Consider the following 14882-nt stretch of genomic DNA (forward strand, 5'->3'; position numbering starts at 1 on the left):
CATTGTTGCCAGGTTTGTACATTCACAATGCAGTTGCGGAGGTAAAACGTTCTAATTTATTTGTTGCTTTCTCAAATAACAATAAGATACCAAATACGTAGAACAGGTCATTTAAAATAGTACAGGTATGGGAGTTTATAAACTCCGATATCACCAGTTATGAGAGGGTGTATGGATTTCATTTAACCATTTATCTGCAAAAAATCAGCAGGATATTAGGGCATTTACAAATCCCCCTGACCTATGGTACTTAGTTGGCTGCTTTGAAGGAGGTTGTAAAAAAATGTCTCCGGTTTTCCTGGGCAACGGAACCCTGGAATGTTGTGTTGTGACCACCTCAGTGATGGTTTAATTGGCACTAAGGGTCACTTACAAAACTTTTGGGGGGGGGGAGAGCATTTTCATACGATGCATACACAAAAGTGCACACCCCGACTTCAATTTTGCAGCAGTGTTGCAGACACTTAGCGCAACCATTTGTAGGATTATGGTCTGAGATGGGAATGTGCACTTCAAGATCCTGCATATTAAGACCTAATAAGACATTTCTACCACCTTAATAATGAATTACAACATTCCATTTTATTTCTCCTAAAATGCTGTTTGTTCAAGACTCATTGAAGCATCTTTTCACTAGGCCCAGACACCGGGTACATAGGCCCTGAATCTCACTGTGTCCTGATAGTCATGTAAAAAGAGGTATACTTTTTAGTCAGTTCATCTGCTAATCCATAGGGCATTTTATAGATCACTGGAATTGTAAACTAGATATCGAGCATTATATACCACAGAAAAACAACATTTTATAAACAAAGAAACTTGTAGTTTTGACATATTCTCATACCAATTTCAATTCAGTCTCCAAGCGCAATGAATTTGGTGTAGCAAAGCTGACTTGTTCCTCTATGCAGACAGCTCAGCATATTGCATGGGAATGCTGGGTGAAGCAGAAGTCAGCCCTTGCAGTGAGTCTGAACTGGGAGGAGAGACAGGAAAGGAGAAAACAAACAGTGAGACTTGCTGGCAGCCTGAGGTGTGTGTGACAGCAGCAGGGGAAGGAGAGAGGTCTGATAGGAGAGTCTGCTGGAAGGACAGAGTGTACAAACAAACAGAGAGACATCAGAACTATCAAAAGAGATGCTAGGTGTAGTTTTGCACAAAAAACTCTGGTAGCCGTATCCCTGCAGAAAACCAGCAAACAAGCAGCCAGAGGGAGATTACACAACTAAGCAAGCCTACGTGCGGAGAGGGAGACTCCCACTTTTAGCGAATTGCGTGTTAACAGAAAGGTACAGCTAGAGATCAGGCTTGCCGGTAGTCCATGATCAAATAAAGGCTAATACATTTATCTAAATCCAGAGGGAGACAGATAAGTAATAAACACCAAACACTGTGATACCATTATTTCTGCATTAAGAAAATAACACAATACCTCTAATTCCACAAGCTATACCTCCTCACATAAATCTGTACATATATCAGAGACTATGTTAGCTGTCAGAGATATAGAGACATTCAAAGTATCAGAGATCTAATGCACGTTACCAATGTTTCTAAAAGTGCACCACCGTTAGCTAGTTAATCTCACAAACTATTTTTGGCAGGACTGTGATTACTGTGTTAAATCATTGTTTTGTGAGAGAGTTTGGGCGCCATCTTGTTTCTTTGCAATCACTGTTGCCTTTGATTATGATTTTCCCCGTTGTCCCACTTACCCAGTCCAGAATTTCCCCCTATTTAAATCTTCCTTACCCATTTTATTCCCCAAAAATAAAAACACCCAGTTGATTTTTCGCAACCACAGTGTGTGGCCATTATTATTCAGAGGGTTAGTGTGGTCGGGAACAAGGGACTTCCCGAGTCAACCCCTGGTGGATTCCGTTACAGTCCACATTCCCACCGTACTGTGTTGAAGCCTTGAGTGGATGCACTGAAGAGAGGGAGACAACATTTCACCACCCCTTTCAGAGCGCTAGGAAAAAGGGTGCTACATAGGCAAAGCTTTAAATCTCATTGTTGCCTTTTGCAGATGGATCCCTTCATTTGGGCAATGGAGAGAGCTACCACAGTAATATTTTGTTGAGGAAAAATGTAAGTAACTGAGAATCCTTCAGGATCATAAAGGGGGTCACTGTTCCCAATTATTACAGCAAAAATGTCTTATTAAACTGTCTGACACCTATCAGATAAAAGAATTTGTATAAACATAGTGGCACAATGGTTCGCATTATTGCCTCACAGCGCTGGGGTCTTGAGTTTGATTCCGTCCGTGGACCTTTCTGTGTGAGTTTGTATGTCCTCCTCATGTTTGTGTGGGTTTCCTCCGGGTGCTCCAGATTCCTCTCACACCCCAAAGACATAATAGTAATACAGGTTAATCTACACGTTGCACTCTTAACCAGAATGTTGGTTTATTGAACAGAGGATAAAAGTTTGTATATGCAGTAAACAGTCTTGAGAAATAGGATAGAGGCACAAGGAGTTAAGAACTGCACCATGGCACTCATATGCAGTAAGGATGAAGAATAGCGTATGTGCAATAGACACCATAGGAGGACCGCATTGCGCATGCAAAGTAGGGATCCACACAGACTGGACAGAACCGTGTGTACTGGAGAGGGCACTTAGCACTTATCTATCACAACAAGAGGCAGGTGTCAAGGACACTGGGTCAGGCTCAACGGGAACAAATGCAATGTCAGGCCATGGGACTGGTGGACCATTCTATTGGGGATGTCCACCAGGGCTTACCTCCTAGAGTGTTCCCTACTCGCTCATAATGCTGCACCTAGAAGCACTTGCTGCAGTCAGTCAGTCAGCAGATCCACGTTTCTTCTCCATACAGTGAATTCTTGTTCCATTATCTCTCAATGTGGGTCCTGCAGAAGGAGAGAAAATTGGCATCTTTGGTAATGCCCTCTCAGGTTCTTCTTCCTCCTCACTGGATGGTTGCTCTGCATCTTTCTTGTTTACATTAGCATTTGAAATGTCAACCAAAATAAATAAATATATATATATCATCATCATTTATTTATATAGCACCACTGATTCCGCAGCGCTGTTCACATCAGTCCCTGCCCCATTGGGGCTTACAGTCTAAATTCCCTAACACACACACAGACACACACACAGACAGGAGTCAATTTGTTAGCAGTCAATTAACCTACCAGTATGTTTTTGGAGTGTGGGAGGAAACCCATGCAAACACGGGGAGATCATACAAACTCCTCACAGATAAGACCATGGTTGGGAATTGAACTCATGACCCCAGTGCTGTGAGGCAGAAGTGCTAACCACTTAGCCACCATACAATATACACATGATTGACTGTGTTTTAACATTTGTAAACAAACTCTTCACATTTGCCATTACGTAATACCGTCTTGAGAATGAGGATCTTAAGATGAGGATCTTAAGATGGACTGACTGCTTAACTGTGTGGAGTTTGTATGTTCTTCCCGTGTTTGCATGGGTTTCCTGCAGGTGCTCCGGTTTCCTCCCACACTCCAAAAAACATACTGGTAGGTTAATTGGCTGCTATCAAATTGACATCATCAGCTATAAATAGCTGATAAAGATAAAATTCTTGTTACCTTATTATTTGCCTTAGCATTTATATAATTAGATTACCTTTGACAAATGATTTTAAAGTGTTACTCAGTTAAATCAACACACCTTTTTAATCACCGACATGAAAGATCGTATAATGTGTTTGAGTTGAACTGAGCGCATGTAGATGTAAATGCATGTAATTCGCTAGCATAAATAAATATGCATATTAATTTTAAAAAATAATGTATGCTTTAAAATTGTACCCTGACCGTTACAAAATGCATAGTGTGCTCTTCCGCAATCACATTAGAGTACATACAACCTCCACACAGGGAAAGGGTGTGAGTCAAGAATTGAACTCATGACTCCATTGTTGGAAGGTGGATTGATTAACCACTAAGGAAACTTTCATTTTTGCAAAAGAGTGCAAAGCTCAACAATACAGCATGCGTGCTACAGGTGTAAGTGCTAGATAATAGTACTTCAAGAAAAAAAACAACACAACACAGCTACTCTTCCTTATTATCCATAAATAAACACCAGTCAACATCTGCACAGGTACCTTAGTGGTTAGCAACGCTGGCGCCATGAGTTCAAATACCAAACGTGTCCTTAGCATATGTGTGCAGCTTTCAGCCGTGAATCATTACGGAAACGAGCACAACAGAAGCTTTGGCCAAACCAGGCTTTTTTTTATACAAAATTGCATGGTGTACAATTAGGATACTATTTAGATAAAGTAATGGTTTGTTTTTATGTAACACACAAACACTTGTTCGCTTGATTTTTACTCTGTCGTTCAAACGTGATCTACTACATGCTCTACTACAATGAGAAATCTATCCTCCTATTTTAGATGTATCTCCCCCTCAAATGCCACTTTCTTAGGGCAAGGTACATTTTGAATTTAGTACAATGTTTTACTATAAAAAAGGAAGATGCCCCACATATCACATTCAGATGATTTTAAGTTTCTCTTTTTGCTACTTTTTGAGAACTTGGGCTTTTTGGATTTTACATGCCCTGTACTAGGAGATTGGGCATCGGGCTTGCCAGACGACGTTGATGGCATTTCATCGTCTATGTCATGACTAGTGGCAGCAGCTTCAGCATTAGGAGGAAGTGGGTCTTGATCTTTCCCTACTTTATCCTCCAAATTTTTGTTTTCCATTATATGTAGCACAAGAGAGCGTACCCCTAAGCCACACACACTTATACTGCTGAATCAGTGAACTTTGTAATATAGCAGTACCACTGGACTTATACTGCAGAATCAGTGAACTTTGTAATATTGCAGTACCAATGGACTTATACTGCAGGATTGTTTTTGGATATTGTTTTTTAATTTCTTTTTTTTATAATTAATTAGTTACAGGAGAATAAGTATTGCAACAACAAATTTTTTTTTTATAGACACAATTAGTTATCAAATTAAACAACATGAGCACTGAAAATACCAACTCTTTTGTAAACTAAAAATTATAAACACATGCATGTTGGTTTAATCCCATTGGTTAGAAGGATTGCAAGGCAGGTCATGCTGGAACCCATAATGCCTGTCTTCTTTCTCTGTTTAAAATATAAGAGAAAAAGCAATCAACTTTAGTCCATTTGGAAATCAAAAATCCATTGACTGTGTACACACTTTGTACATACCTGCACTTTCAAGCAGTAAAATCTAAAATTTGTTGCCTTAACTGTAACAAAGATCCTCCAATAACCAAAAAGAAATAACATAACTAGATACTTACAAGCTACAAAAGACAACTCTTCCATGTCTTGATTCTTCTGCATGAAATTAAACTTGCCAATCCTCCTTGATTATTGAATATTTTTCAGGTGAGCCAGACATGTCCCAGCTAAGGTCTGGTAGTACATAAAGGAAAGCCTTTAGTTTGTTCTATTTTAAACAAAACTCTATCAATCAAGATTCATCATTATTTTAAATAATCATAAGTGCTATGGCTATAAAAGTCACATATGATAATCTCAGCAGGGGCAGAGGCAGCCCTTACAGCACAATTTCAATTTTGCAGAATTCAAAGGTACACTCTTGTTTAAGTCCAAACTATCTGGTGCCTGCATTTGCATAGGTTTATAAAAATGAAACAGGCCTTTACATTTATCACAATACAATTTTTGGGGAATATGACCGATATTTCAAAAAGTGTGATATAAACCATATTTGAAAACATTTTTACCTTGAAAATCAATGTTGAATCTCAAGTGTCCTCCACAGTTTCTGGAGGGCCCTGAATCTGTTGGATAAACATGCACCATGGAAAATTTCAAAAACCACATAAGATTTAAATTAATAGATATTAGATTGAAAAGCTTCACAACACCACCCTCCAAAAAAAGAAAAAAAAAATGGGTTACAATTTATAAGACAAATAAAACACATTAAAATGCACATTACATATGAAAATATAGATGCACTGTTATTGTGCAACATAAAATATCTTTAAAACACAAACATTTAAAGTGTCTATAAAAGAGTAAACTAAAATATAACACTCAATACAAATAAAAGACTACTATACAAATCCCCAGCAAAAAAAACACAATATTGAGTCCTAGCCAACTTCAAGTATGCATGAAGCAGTCTTTTTTAGTGGATTGTAATGAGACAAGTATATGCAGGTGTATTGGCCCACTGAGGTATCAGATGACGAGCTCTGATGCTGGGTCTATGCAACGCTGGTTACGAAAATCTGTTGTTTTCTTTTATACTGATTAAAACGTGTTTGTGTTTATTTCTGAATGTGAATTAATGTGATATGTATTAGCATAGACTTTCTTATTTTAATTTTTAAAAACCAAAACATCATCCTTTAGGTCTGTTACTAATAAGGTGTGTGCAATTGTTCATTTAATTATGGTCATTAACAGTTTAGGATGCCACTAGTGGCTGTGTTGTGTTGTATGTTTGTTTCAATCTGCAGTATGCCTTACTAGTTAGAGAGGTGAGCTGGCAACAGCAGAGTCATGAGTTCAAATCCAGAATCATTCCTGTATCTGTGCTGACTTTGTATATCCCCATGTTTCTGTGGGTGTACTCCAATATGTAACTTACAGAAGAAGACATTAGTAAATGGTTTTAGAGTATTATACATATTTATGAATACAAATTTATTAGTCGTTACATCCGCATCCACATATTTTTACATTTTTAAATTTCCTATGATACATTTTTCATGATGGAGAACAAGAGAATGCGTGTGTGTAATTCTTTATTTTTGGAATGTGGAAGGAAACCCACGAAAACACAGGGGGAACATACTAACTCCACACAGATAAGGCATGGGAATTGTACTCATGACCCCAGTGCTGTGAGGCAGAAGTGCTAACCACTGAGCCACTATGGTGCTCACAAGATGCCCGAATCTTGTATCGAATACTCCTGCATGCGCTCTACCATGGCACACCCTTACTGTCCATTGACTATGTGCACACAGTCCTCTTCCCGTTCTACCCAAGAAATCAGTAGGCTGTAGTAAGAGTTATTTGCACTTGAAGATGAACTGAATGTTTGCTGTGTTCACTGGCCCATGGTCTGCTTCTGGTTATGTGCAGAGCGATTTTTAAACACATAACAGCATTTACGTTCTTTAATGAATCAGGTCCAAAGAGGGTGCAATGAGCAGAATAAGACACAAGCAGATGTGCAAAGCAGGGTGAATAAAAGACACACAAGCATATACAGTATATAGTATGGTCCTAAGACAAGGTGTCGATGAGCCTGCTCTCTACTTAACCAGGTTAGACTTTGGTCTGACCATCTCCTGCCATTGGCCAGGAGATGAGCGGAAGTGTACAGAGACTTCATTTTGCAGAATGAGATTATTAAAGGGTGGTAGAGGACACATGTTTTAGAGCTTTATCTGTGCCCCCTTGCACAGATAAAGCCATAAATGGCCATTTGCACTGCACAAAATGACTTGAATCTTAAACCAGCTCCGAGCTGGTGGTTATTTGAGTCTCATTCTATTCTTCCAGTTTCTTTTTAAATCAATCTTTATTGGTTCATTTCATATAAAGTACAAATAAAACTCTAATAAAATAATATAGCCAGAACAGAGAAGCTTATTCATAGATGCACTTTGTCCAATTTGAAAAAAAAGTTTCAATCCCAGTAAACTGCCATGTGCAATACAGACAGCCCCAATGTCCCCTCATTGTCACAATTAATTGAAGCCATATGTTCGGCTGAACTGAGCAGTATTTTAAGAGAAAAATGGAAAATTTTATTTAATAAAAGGAGTGTTTCTGAAGTGGTAGAAGGTTGAACTTTGATGTGACATTTAAACTTTTTCACAGTGTACTATTCCAGATTTACCATCTCTCTGCTAACACAGGCATAGTTATAGGTTGTGGAGGAGGCTCACCGAGGTCACAGTGTAGATGAGCACCTTGATGTGTGTTGGGTGAATGGGTTGGATACGTATTGACGATCCTGAAAATTCCGACAGGCTTCAGTCCTATAAAAAAAACCTGTCAAACTGAAGTGCAGGAGTCTGCTTTCAACCGTCTTTTTTACAGGTCAGGTGTATATGTTGATTGATAGTGATGACTGACACGGCATAGTGTTTGTATTAAAAAGTACATGTATGCATGCCACTAGCTACCACAGGGCAACTGTATGCAACTAAGTTATGATATTTAAACAAATTGTATGTACTCTACACATTGAAGTCATCTTTATTTATGCAAATAAGGAAAAACATTTTTTTTAAAATTATTTGATTTGAAAATAAATATTTATATAAATTATTATACTGTTAACAGTTGCTATTTAAAATTTTGATAAAAGTTTTAGGTGTTTATGTGACCTTTTACTGTACGTAGGCATGTGCGTATACTGCAGTCTGTTCTACATGCAGACAGCACTGTTTAGGCAGAATGTACCTACACCCAGATTCTAATCTAAATAAATCTTGAGATATGCTTGGATTTGAATGCTGTCGGAACTACGCACAAGTTCTGCGCACTTTTTAAATACGGATATTACATGCAAATTGCATTCAGACATGAATCAGGCCCTCTGCGCTTCATAAATTAGGTCTCCCAACTTGAGCAATTCTCCCACTGCCTCATGCAACCAGGGTAAGAATTGTGTTATACTTCAGAGAGGAAAATGCAATCCTGGGGTTCTTTCATTACATGTAGAGTACCGCTCAGACCTAGACCAGACAACAGAGTGTGATGTTTCTTCCTTACTGTGTAGAACTCCTGCCAGGCCCTTGAATACAACCTCCGTTTGGACTGCTGGAGCCTGGGTGGCAATATTTTTGTGACTGTTGAATAGATGGCAAGCATAGAGATATGGAATGATATGGTATGTTTAACTGGGCAACACAGACCCCCTTATACTATCTATGTTAATCTGGCATGGAGGATTACACAGGGCTCTTGTCCCTGCACTATGGAATTACATGGAAACATTTTTTTTAAATTTTTATTTAGAAAATAAAAGGCCTCCATGTCTCACCGAACAACTCTACAGCCGCAGAGGGAGATATCCTACTCCTTGTATCCGTGTAATAATATGGGTTATCACACCTGTTCAGGTTTCATAACTTTCCCCTTGCTGAGTCCTCTCCTTTCCTTTTATACTTTTGTGTCTTTTTGTCACTCTTTATTTTAGTCTCCTTTGTTGCTTCCTTTGAATGTATTAGCTTATTTTATTTCTGTATATTGCTGTTTGCATTTTTGTAAGAAGTGAAGATTATTGGTTTGCGAGAAATCTTTTTATTTATTTATTATGACTGTAGCTCTTATAAAAATCACCAGAATGTCTAGCATTAATGTATCTTCAGAATTCTATTGTAGGATTGCGACTGTGTACTCTGCAACTGACATTCAGACGAAAGGTGAAATTTCCTGAGAGCTGCTATTCAATAGAAGCTAAAACCTCAGGGAATTTGAGGGTTTGAAAGTATATTCTACAAAACTTCATCGTGTGTCAAACTTTTACTTAATGACCTCTTGTATCTCTGGGAAGGTTAGTCTTTGTAGTGATAACAAATAGTAAAAATACGAAAGCTGGGCCGAGGATTCTTTTGAAAGTAGAACTGGAGGAAATACACAGTTGCAGCATATTTCATATTGAGCAACTGTGCGTATTTGCCCACTTGGCACTGTGCTTACCTAAAGTTTATAGTCCTTAGGGCATAGCCCATAAAATTGCAAACTTCCTCTTCACTCCTTCCTTTTAGCCGGTCCTCACTGGGCAGGATAGTGCAGAATAGTTTTATTCAAAATGGAAAACTTTATATCTCACTCCTCAAACACCACATAATGGAGTTCAATAGCCTGGACACAGTTCCATACAGGTCAAATTTAGTCCTTGTCTAGACCATGTTATCCTGATCACTCTGTTTCTAAGCCTCTCGCTCTCAGTGTACAACCAGCCCAGCATTATAACATCAATTTTCAACTCCAACCTAGGCGTTTCGTCACTTCCTGTGACTTCATCAGGGGCACTCAGCAATCTGGTTACTAATCGCATCCAAATTCATCCTGCTTTGCAGCGGGCTCTGGTGAATTCCAGTATTAATTTAGACTCTGCACCACAGCTCTCTGTTTGTGTCATGCTTAGCTGATGTTGTGTTCACAACCCTCAACCGTATACCCAGTATTAGGGAGATTGTCAGACTCTCTTGGAAGTCTGGGAGATCATCCTCTATTTCGAAGGACTTCTTCGGGAATTCCAGGAGAATCATCAAACAACTACGTGTTTAGAGCACCTCAATGAGCACTAAACCAACAAGTATAGCCAAATATACAATGTTAATATCTATCATTGTTTAAATTAAATTACACCTACCGCTTCTCCCCAACAAGCAGCATCCTGCAATTTGATACAGTGCTTCTTCTGATTTTCAACTTTGAGACACAAAGCTTTGGAGAGCTGGCCTAGTTCTCCTGAACAGTGGGTGTGCATGACATGGGACCTCCAAAATTTTGTTCATTGGGAAGAGTGAATGTTGGTTATAAAATAAACTCTAGCTTGGTCAAGCGACAGGATTTTCATTAAATTTGGTCGTACACCTCAGACCGATTTTATGGATCTGTCGAAGTCAGCAAATTGGATAAAGTCATTTCAATTAATATTGAGCAAACTTGATTATCTTTGTCTGAAATTATGCGTAGAGCACGCTACGGCGTGAAGGGGAGTATCCAGCCGCAACACGTGGCAATAAACAGTTTCTACACTTTTACACACATTCGCACAAACATAAACATTTGTAAATAGTACACATTAATTGTAGTTGCAACACATAGTCATTTATGTCGAAATATAATAGAATTCATGTTTAATAAAGAAGGTGTCACGGGCACTAGGAGTCTTTACCCAGGGATCACCAGGTGATAGGCTTACCAGAGCAGTATAGGTGGTAATATGGTACTCTGGTAGCAGGGTGATCACGGAACAGGAAATAGCAGATGATGAGATGCTCAGGAAAGTCTATGACTAGCAGCACTGGCAATGTGGAGGTAGTAATACACGAGGAACTGTATGGACAAAGGACACGTGAAGGTAGTCAGTGGTCTGCGGTAGCAAGTTGTACCACTGCTATAGTGAGGAGGAATGTCCAACAGAAACGAGGAGGTGATGAGAGTCAGCGGTCTGCGGATAGCAAGTTGTACCGCTGTCTGAGTGAAGGAATGGAATCCAAGTGGAGGTATCCGGGGAGTCAGTGGTCTGCGTTAGCAAGTTGTACCACTGCTATGTGAGAGGATACTGGAGCAGGTGAAACTGGAAACAGGGGTCAGTGGTCTGCCACTAGCAAGTTGTACCACTGAATATATATGTGAGGAGGTGCACGGGGAGAGACTGCAACACAATATATACACGGGCACCTTGACTTTGATCCACAGTAATATGCACAATATAAATGTATAAATGACTGAACAACACTGCCAATATAGAAAGTCTCTTGAAGTAATCCAGCATGAGATAACACAGTCAATGATGGCAATAGACTCAGCGGATAGTACACTCCAGAGGAGAACCAACACAGTCCAGCAAGGTATGCAATACACAGCACAGTCAATGGGAAGTATGCATACCGTGGTTCAGGAGAAGGCAGTCAGACAGAAGTGCAGAGATACCTGAACGGCAGGAGGCCGGCAGGATGCAAAGTCCCTGGATGGGTGAAGCGGTGGTCTAGCAGGTGCAGCGCACAGGTAGGTAGACCAGGAGCTGTAGATCCAGGAGTGTAGCGGATGGCAACGTGAGCAGTAGACTGGAAACACAGGAGAGCTGAGATGAGGCGGCAATGCACAGGGGTAGCGGATAGGAATCAGCTAACAGTCACAATGATGAACACAGGCGAGTTGCAAGCTGGAGACTGTAGTGCACGGAAGCAGCGGATAGGAATCAGCTAACAGTCACAATGATGAACACAGGCGAGTTGCAAGCTGGAGACTGTAGTGCACGGAAGCAGCGGATAGGAATCAGCTCAGGAACTTGATGATGATCAGGTGAGTGGATGTGAAGTGAAGGCTGGAGTGCACGGAGGCAGCAGATAGGAATCAGCAAACAGCCACAATGATAATAATAGCGTTGAAGTGAATTAGAAGACTGTAGTGCACGGAGGCAGCGGATAGGAATCAGCAAACAGTCACAATGATAATAATAGCGTTGAAGTGATTTAGAAGACTGTAGTGCACGGAGGCAGCGGATAGGAATCAGCTCACAGTCACGATGATACAGTAGATGGTAGAAGTGGTATGGGAACCACAGGAGTAGAAGTGGTTTGGAAACCACAGAGGTAGAAGTGGTTTGGAAACCACAGGAATCAGCAGCGCTGAATACACGAGGAATACAGGAACACCTTCAGAGACTCATGGGGAATGAGACTCCAAGATCAGGCAACGTGGTGTTGACCACAGGTGCTTAATATAGGGAGGTTGCCTGATCTGCCAATTAAGTTAAAGGAACATACACTGAAGGTTTGGAAAGGGCTGCGCATGCGCAGTCCCTCAGGATAGAGGACGTCCACGGTTCCTAATAGTCCGGGAAGAAGCACTCACAGTCCGGTGAGTGACAGTACCCCCCCTTTTAAAGGTGGGCACAGAACGCCTGGAACCGGGCTTGTCCGGATTTTTGGAATAAAACTTCTTCAGAAGGGCAGGAGCATTAAGATCTTCAGCTTTGATCCATGAACGCTCTTCAGGACCAAAGCCCTTCCAATGAACGAGGAAACGGAGGACTCCTCGCGAAATTTTTGCATCCAATACCTCAGTAATCTCGAAATCCTCCTCCTGATGAACTTGAACTGGCTGCGGTGCTGAGGGAGGAGTCGAGAAACGATTGATAATAAGAGGTTTGAGTAAGGACACATGGAAGGCATTGGAAATCCGAAGATTCTTAGGAAGAAGAAGTTTAACACATACTGGATTGATAACTTGAATGATCCTATATGGACCAATAAAACGAGGGGCGAATTTCATAGATGGAACCTTCAAACGAATATTTTTGGTAGATAACCAAACCCGATCTCCAATTTTTAGTGGTGGAATAGCCCGCCTCTTCTTATCTGCGAAAGACTTATATTTGTTAGATGTCTTCTTTAAACAGGTTTTGACCTGAGACCAGATATTTTTGAAGGTCTGACAAGCAGTCTCCACAGCAGGAACTTGGGTGGGTGGGAGGGCAGGAAATTCCGGAAAAGACGGATGGTGACCGTAAACCACAAAGAATGGAGTTTTGGATGATGACTCATGGTACATGTTGTTATGGGCGAATTCAGCCCAAGGGAGCAATTCTACCCAGTTGTCTTGGTTGGCTGAAGAGAACATCCTAATAAAAGTCTCAAGATCTTGATTGACTCGTTCCGTTTGTCCGTTAGATTGCGGATGGTAAGACGATGAGAGTGCTAATCGTATGCCCAAGGTTTTACAAAGGGCCCGCCAGAATCTGGAAACGAATTGTACTCCTCTATCCGACACAATCTCAGACGGACATCCATGGATGCGGAAGATTTCTTTAATGAAATGTTCAGCCAGAGTAGACGAGGAAGGTAAACCGGACAGAGGGACGAAATGGGCCATCTTCGAAAATCTGTCTACCACTACCCAAATAGTATTGTGATTCTTACTTGGTGGCAAATCAGTAACGAAATCCATACTAATATGGGTCCAAGGCTTGGACGGAATGGGTAGTGGTCGCAGCAACCCTGCTGGAGTTCTGCGGGAGGATTTGAACTGAGAACATAAATCACAGGAAGCAATAAACTCTTTGACGTCTCTCCTCATTGAAGGCCACCAGTAACTACGAGAGAGAATCTCAAAGGTCTTGTGTTCACCGGCGTGTCCAGAAAAACGAGAGGCATGGAACCACGAAAGGATTTTCCTCCTCAGAGTAGGAGGCACAAGGGTCTTCCCAAATGGTAGCATTTTGGTGGATGAAGCAGCCAGAGAAATACATTTGGGGTCTAGAATAGCATGGTTGGGAACCTCTTCTACATCAGAGGACGTCACAAAAGCTCGAGATAGAGCGTCAGCTTTCTTGTTCTTAGCGGCTGGTTTGAAGGTTATAATTAATTCAAAACGGGAAAAGAAAAGAGACCATCTTGCTTGACGAGGGTTCAAGCATTGAGCAGATTGCAAATATGACAAGTTCTTATGATCCGTGAAGATCGTCACCGGATGGCGAGCTCCTTCCAACAAGTATCTCCATTCCTCTAATGCAGCTTTGATGGCCAGCAACTCCTTGTCCCCGATAGTATAATTTTTCTCTGCGGGCAGAAGACCCCGAGAGTAGAAGGCACAAGGATGTAATTTTTGTTGCTCCGAGCGTTGGGAGAGAATAGCTCCTAAGCCCACATTAGAGGCATCTACTTCTAGGAAGAAGGGGAGTGTCACATCAGGCTGTCGCAGAATGGGAGCAGATGAGAAGGCCTCTTTGAGGATTTGAAAGGCTTGGAGAGCCTCAGATGACCATTGCTTAGTATTAGCCCCTTTCCGAGTTAGGGCCACAATGGGAGATGCAATGGATGAAAAGTCTTGAATGAAGCGTCTATAGTAATTGGCAAAACCTAAAAAACGCTGGATGGCACGAAGAGTAGTTGGCTGAGGCCAATGTAGTACAGCATTTACTTTGTCTGGATCCATCTTCAGGCCAACTCCGGAAACTATATACCCCAAGAATGGAATCTGGGGTAACTCGAATGAACATTTTTCCAATTTACAGAACAACGAGTTTTTCCGTAGTCTGGAGAGGACCTCTGCCACATGTTGGTGATGAGAAGGCAGGTCCTGTGAGAAGATCAATATGTCGTCTAGGTAGACAACGACACATACATATAATAAGTCCCGAA

At 40.8% G+C, this 14882-nt stretch overlaps 1 long non-coding RNA gene across 1 annotated transcript; it reads right to left on the minus strand.

Moving 5' to 3' along the window:
- Positions 1–5058: 5058 nt before the first annotated feature.
- Positions 5059–5804, minus strand: LOC142100019 (uncharacterized). The gene is made up of 3 exons (XR_012678656.1): positions 5754–5804; positions 5304–5418; positions 5059–5121 (listed from the first exon to the last, which is right to left on the minus strand). It is a non-coding gene; the product is annotated as an uncharacterized LOC142100019 (long non-coding RNA).
- Positions 5805–14882: the final 9078 nt, after the last annotated feature.

The sequence above is a fragment of the Mixophyes fleayi genome, chromosome 8, assembly GCF_038048845.1.
Source record: "Mixophyes fleayi isolate aMixFle1 chromosome 8, aMixFle1.hap1, whole genome shotgun sequence".
Lineage (NCBI taxonomy): Eukaryota > Metazoa > Chordata > Amphibia > Anura > Limnodynastidae > Mixophyes > Mixophyes fleayi.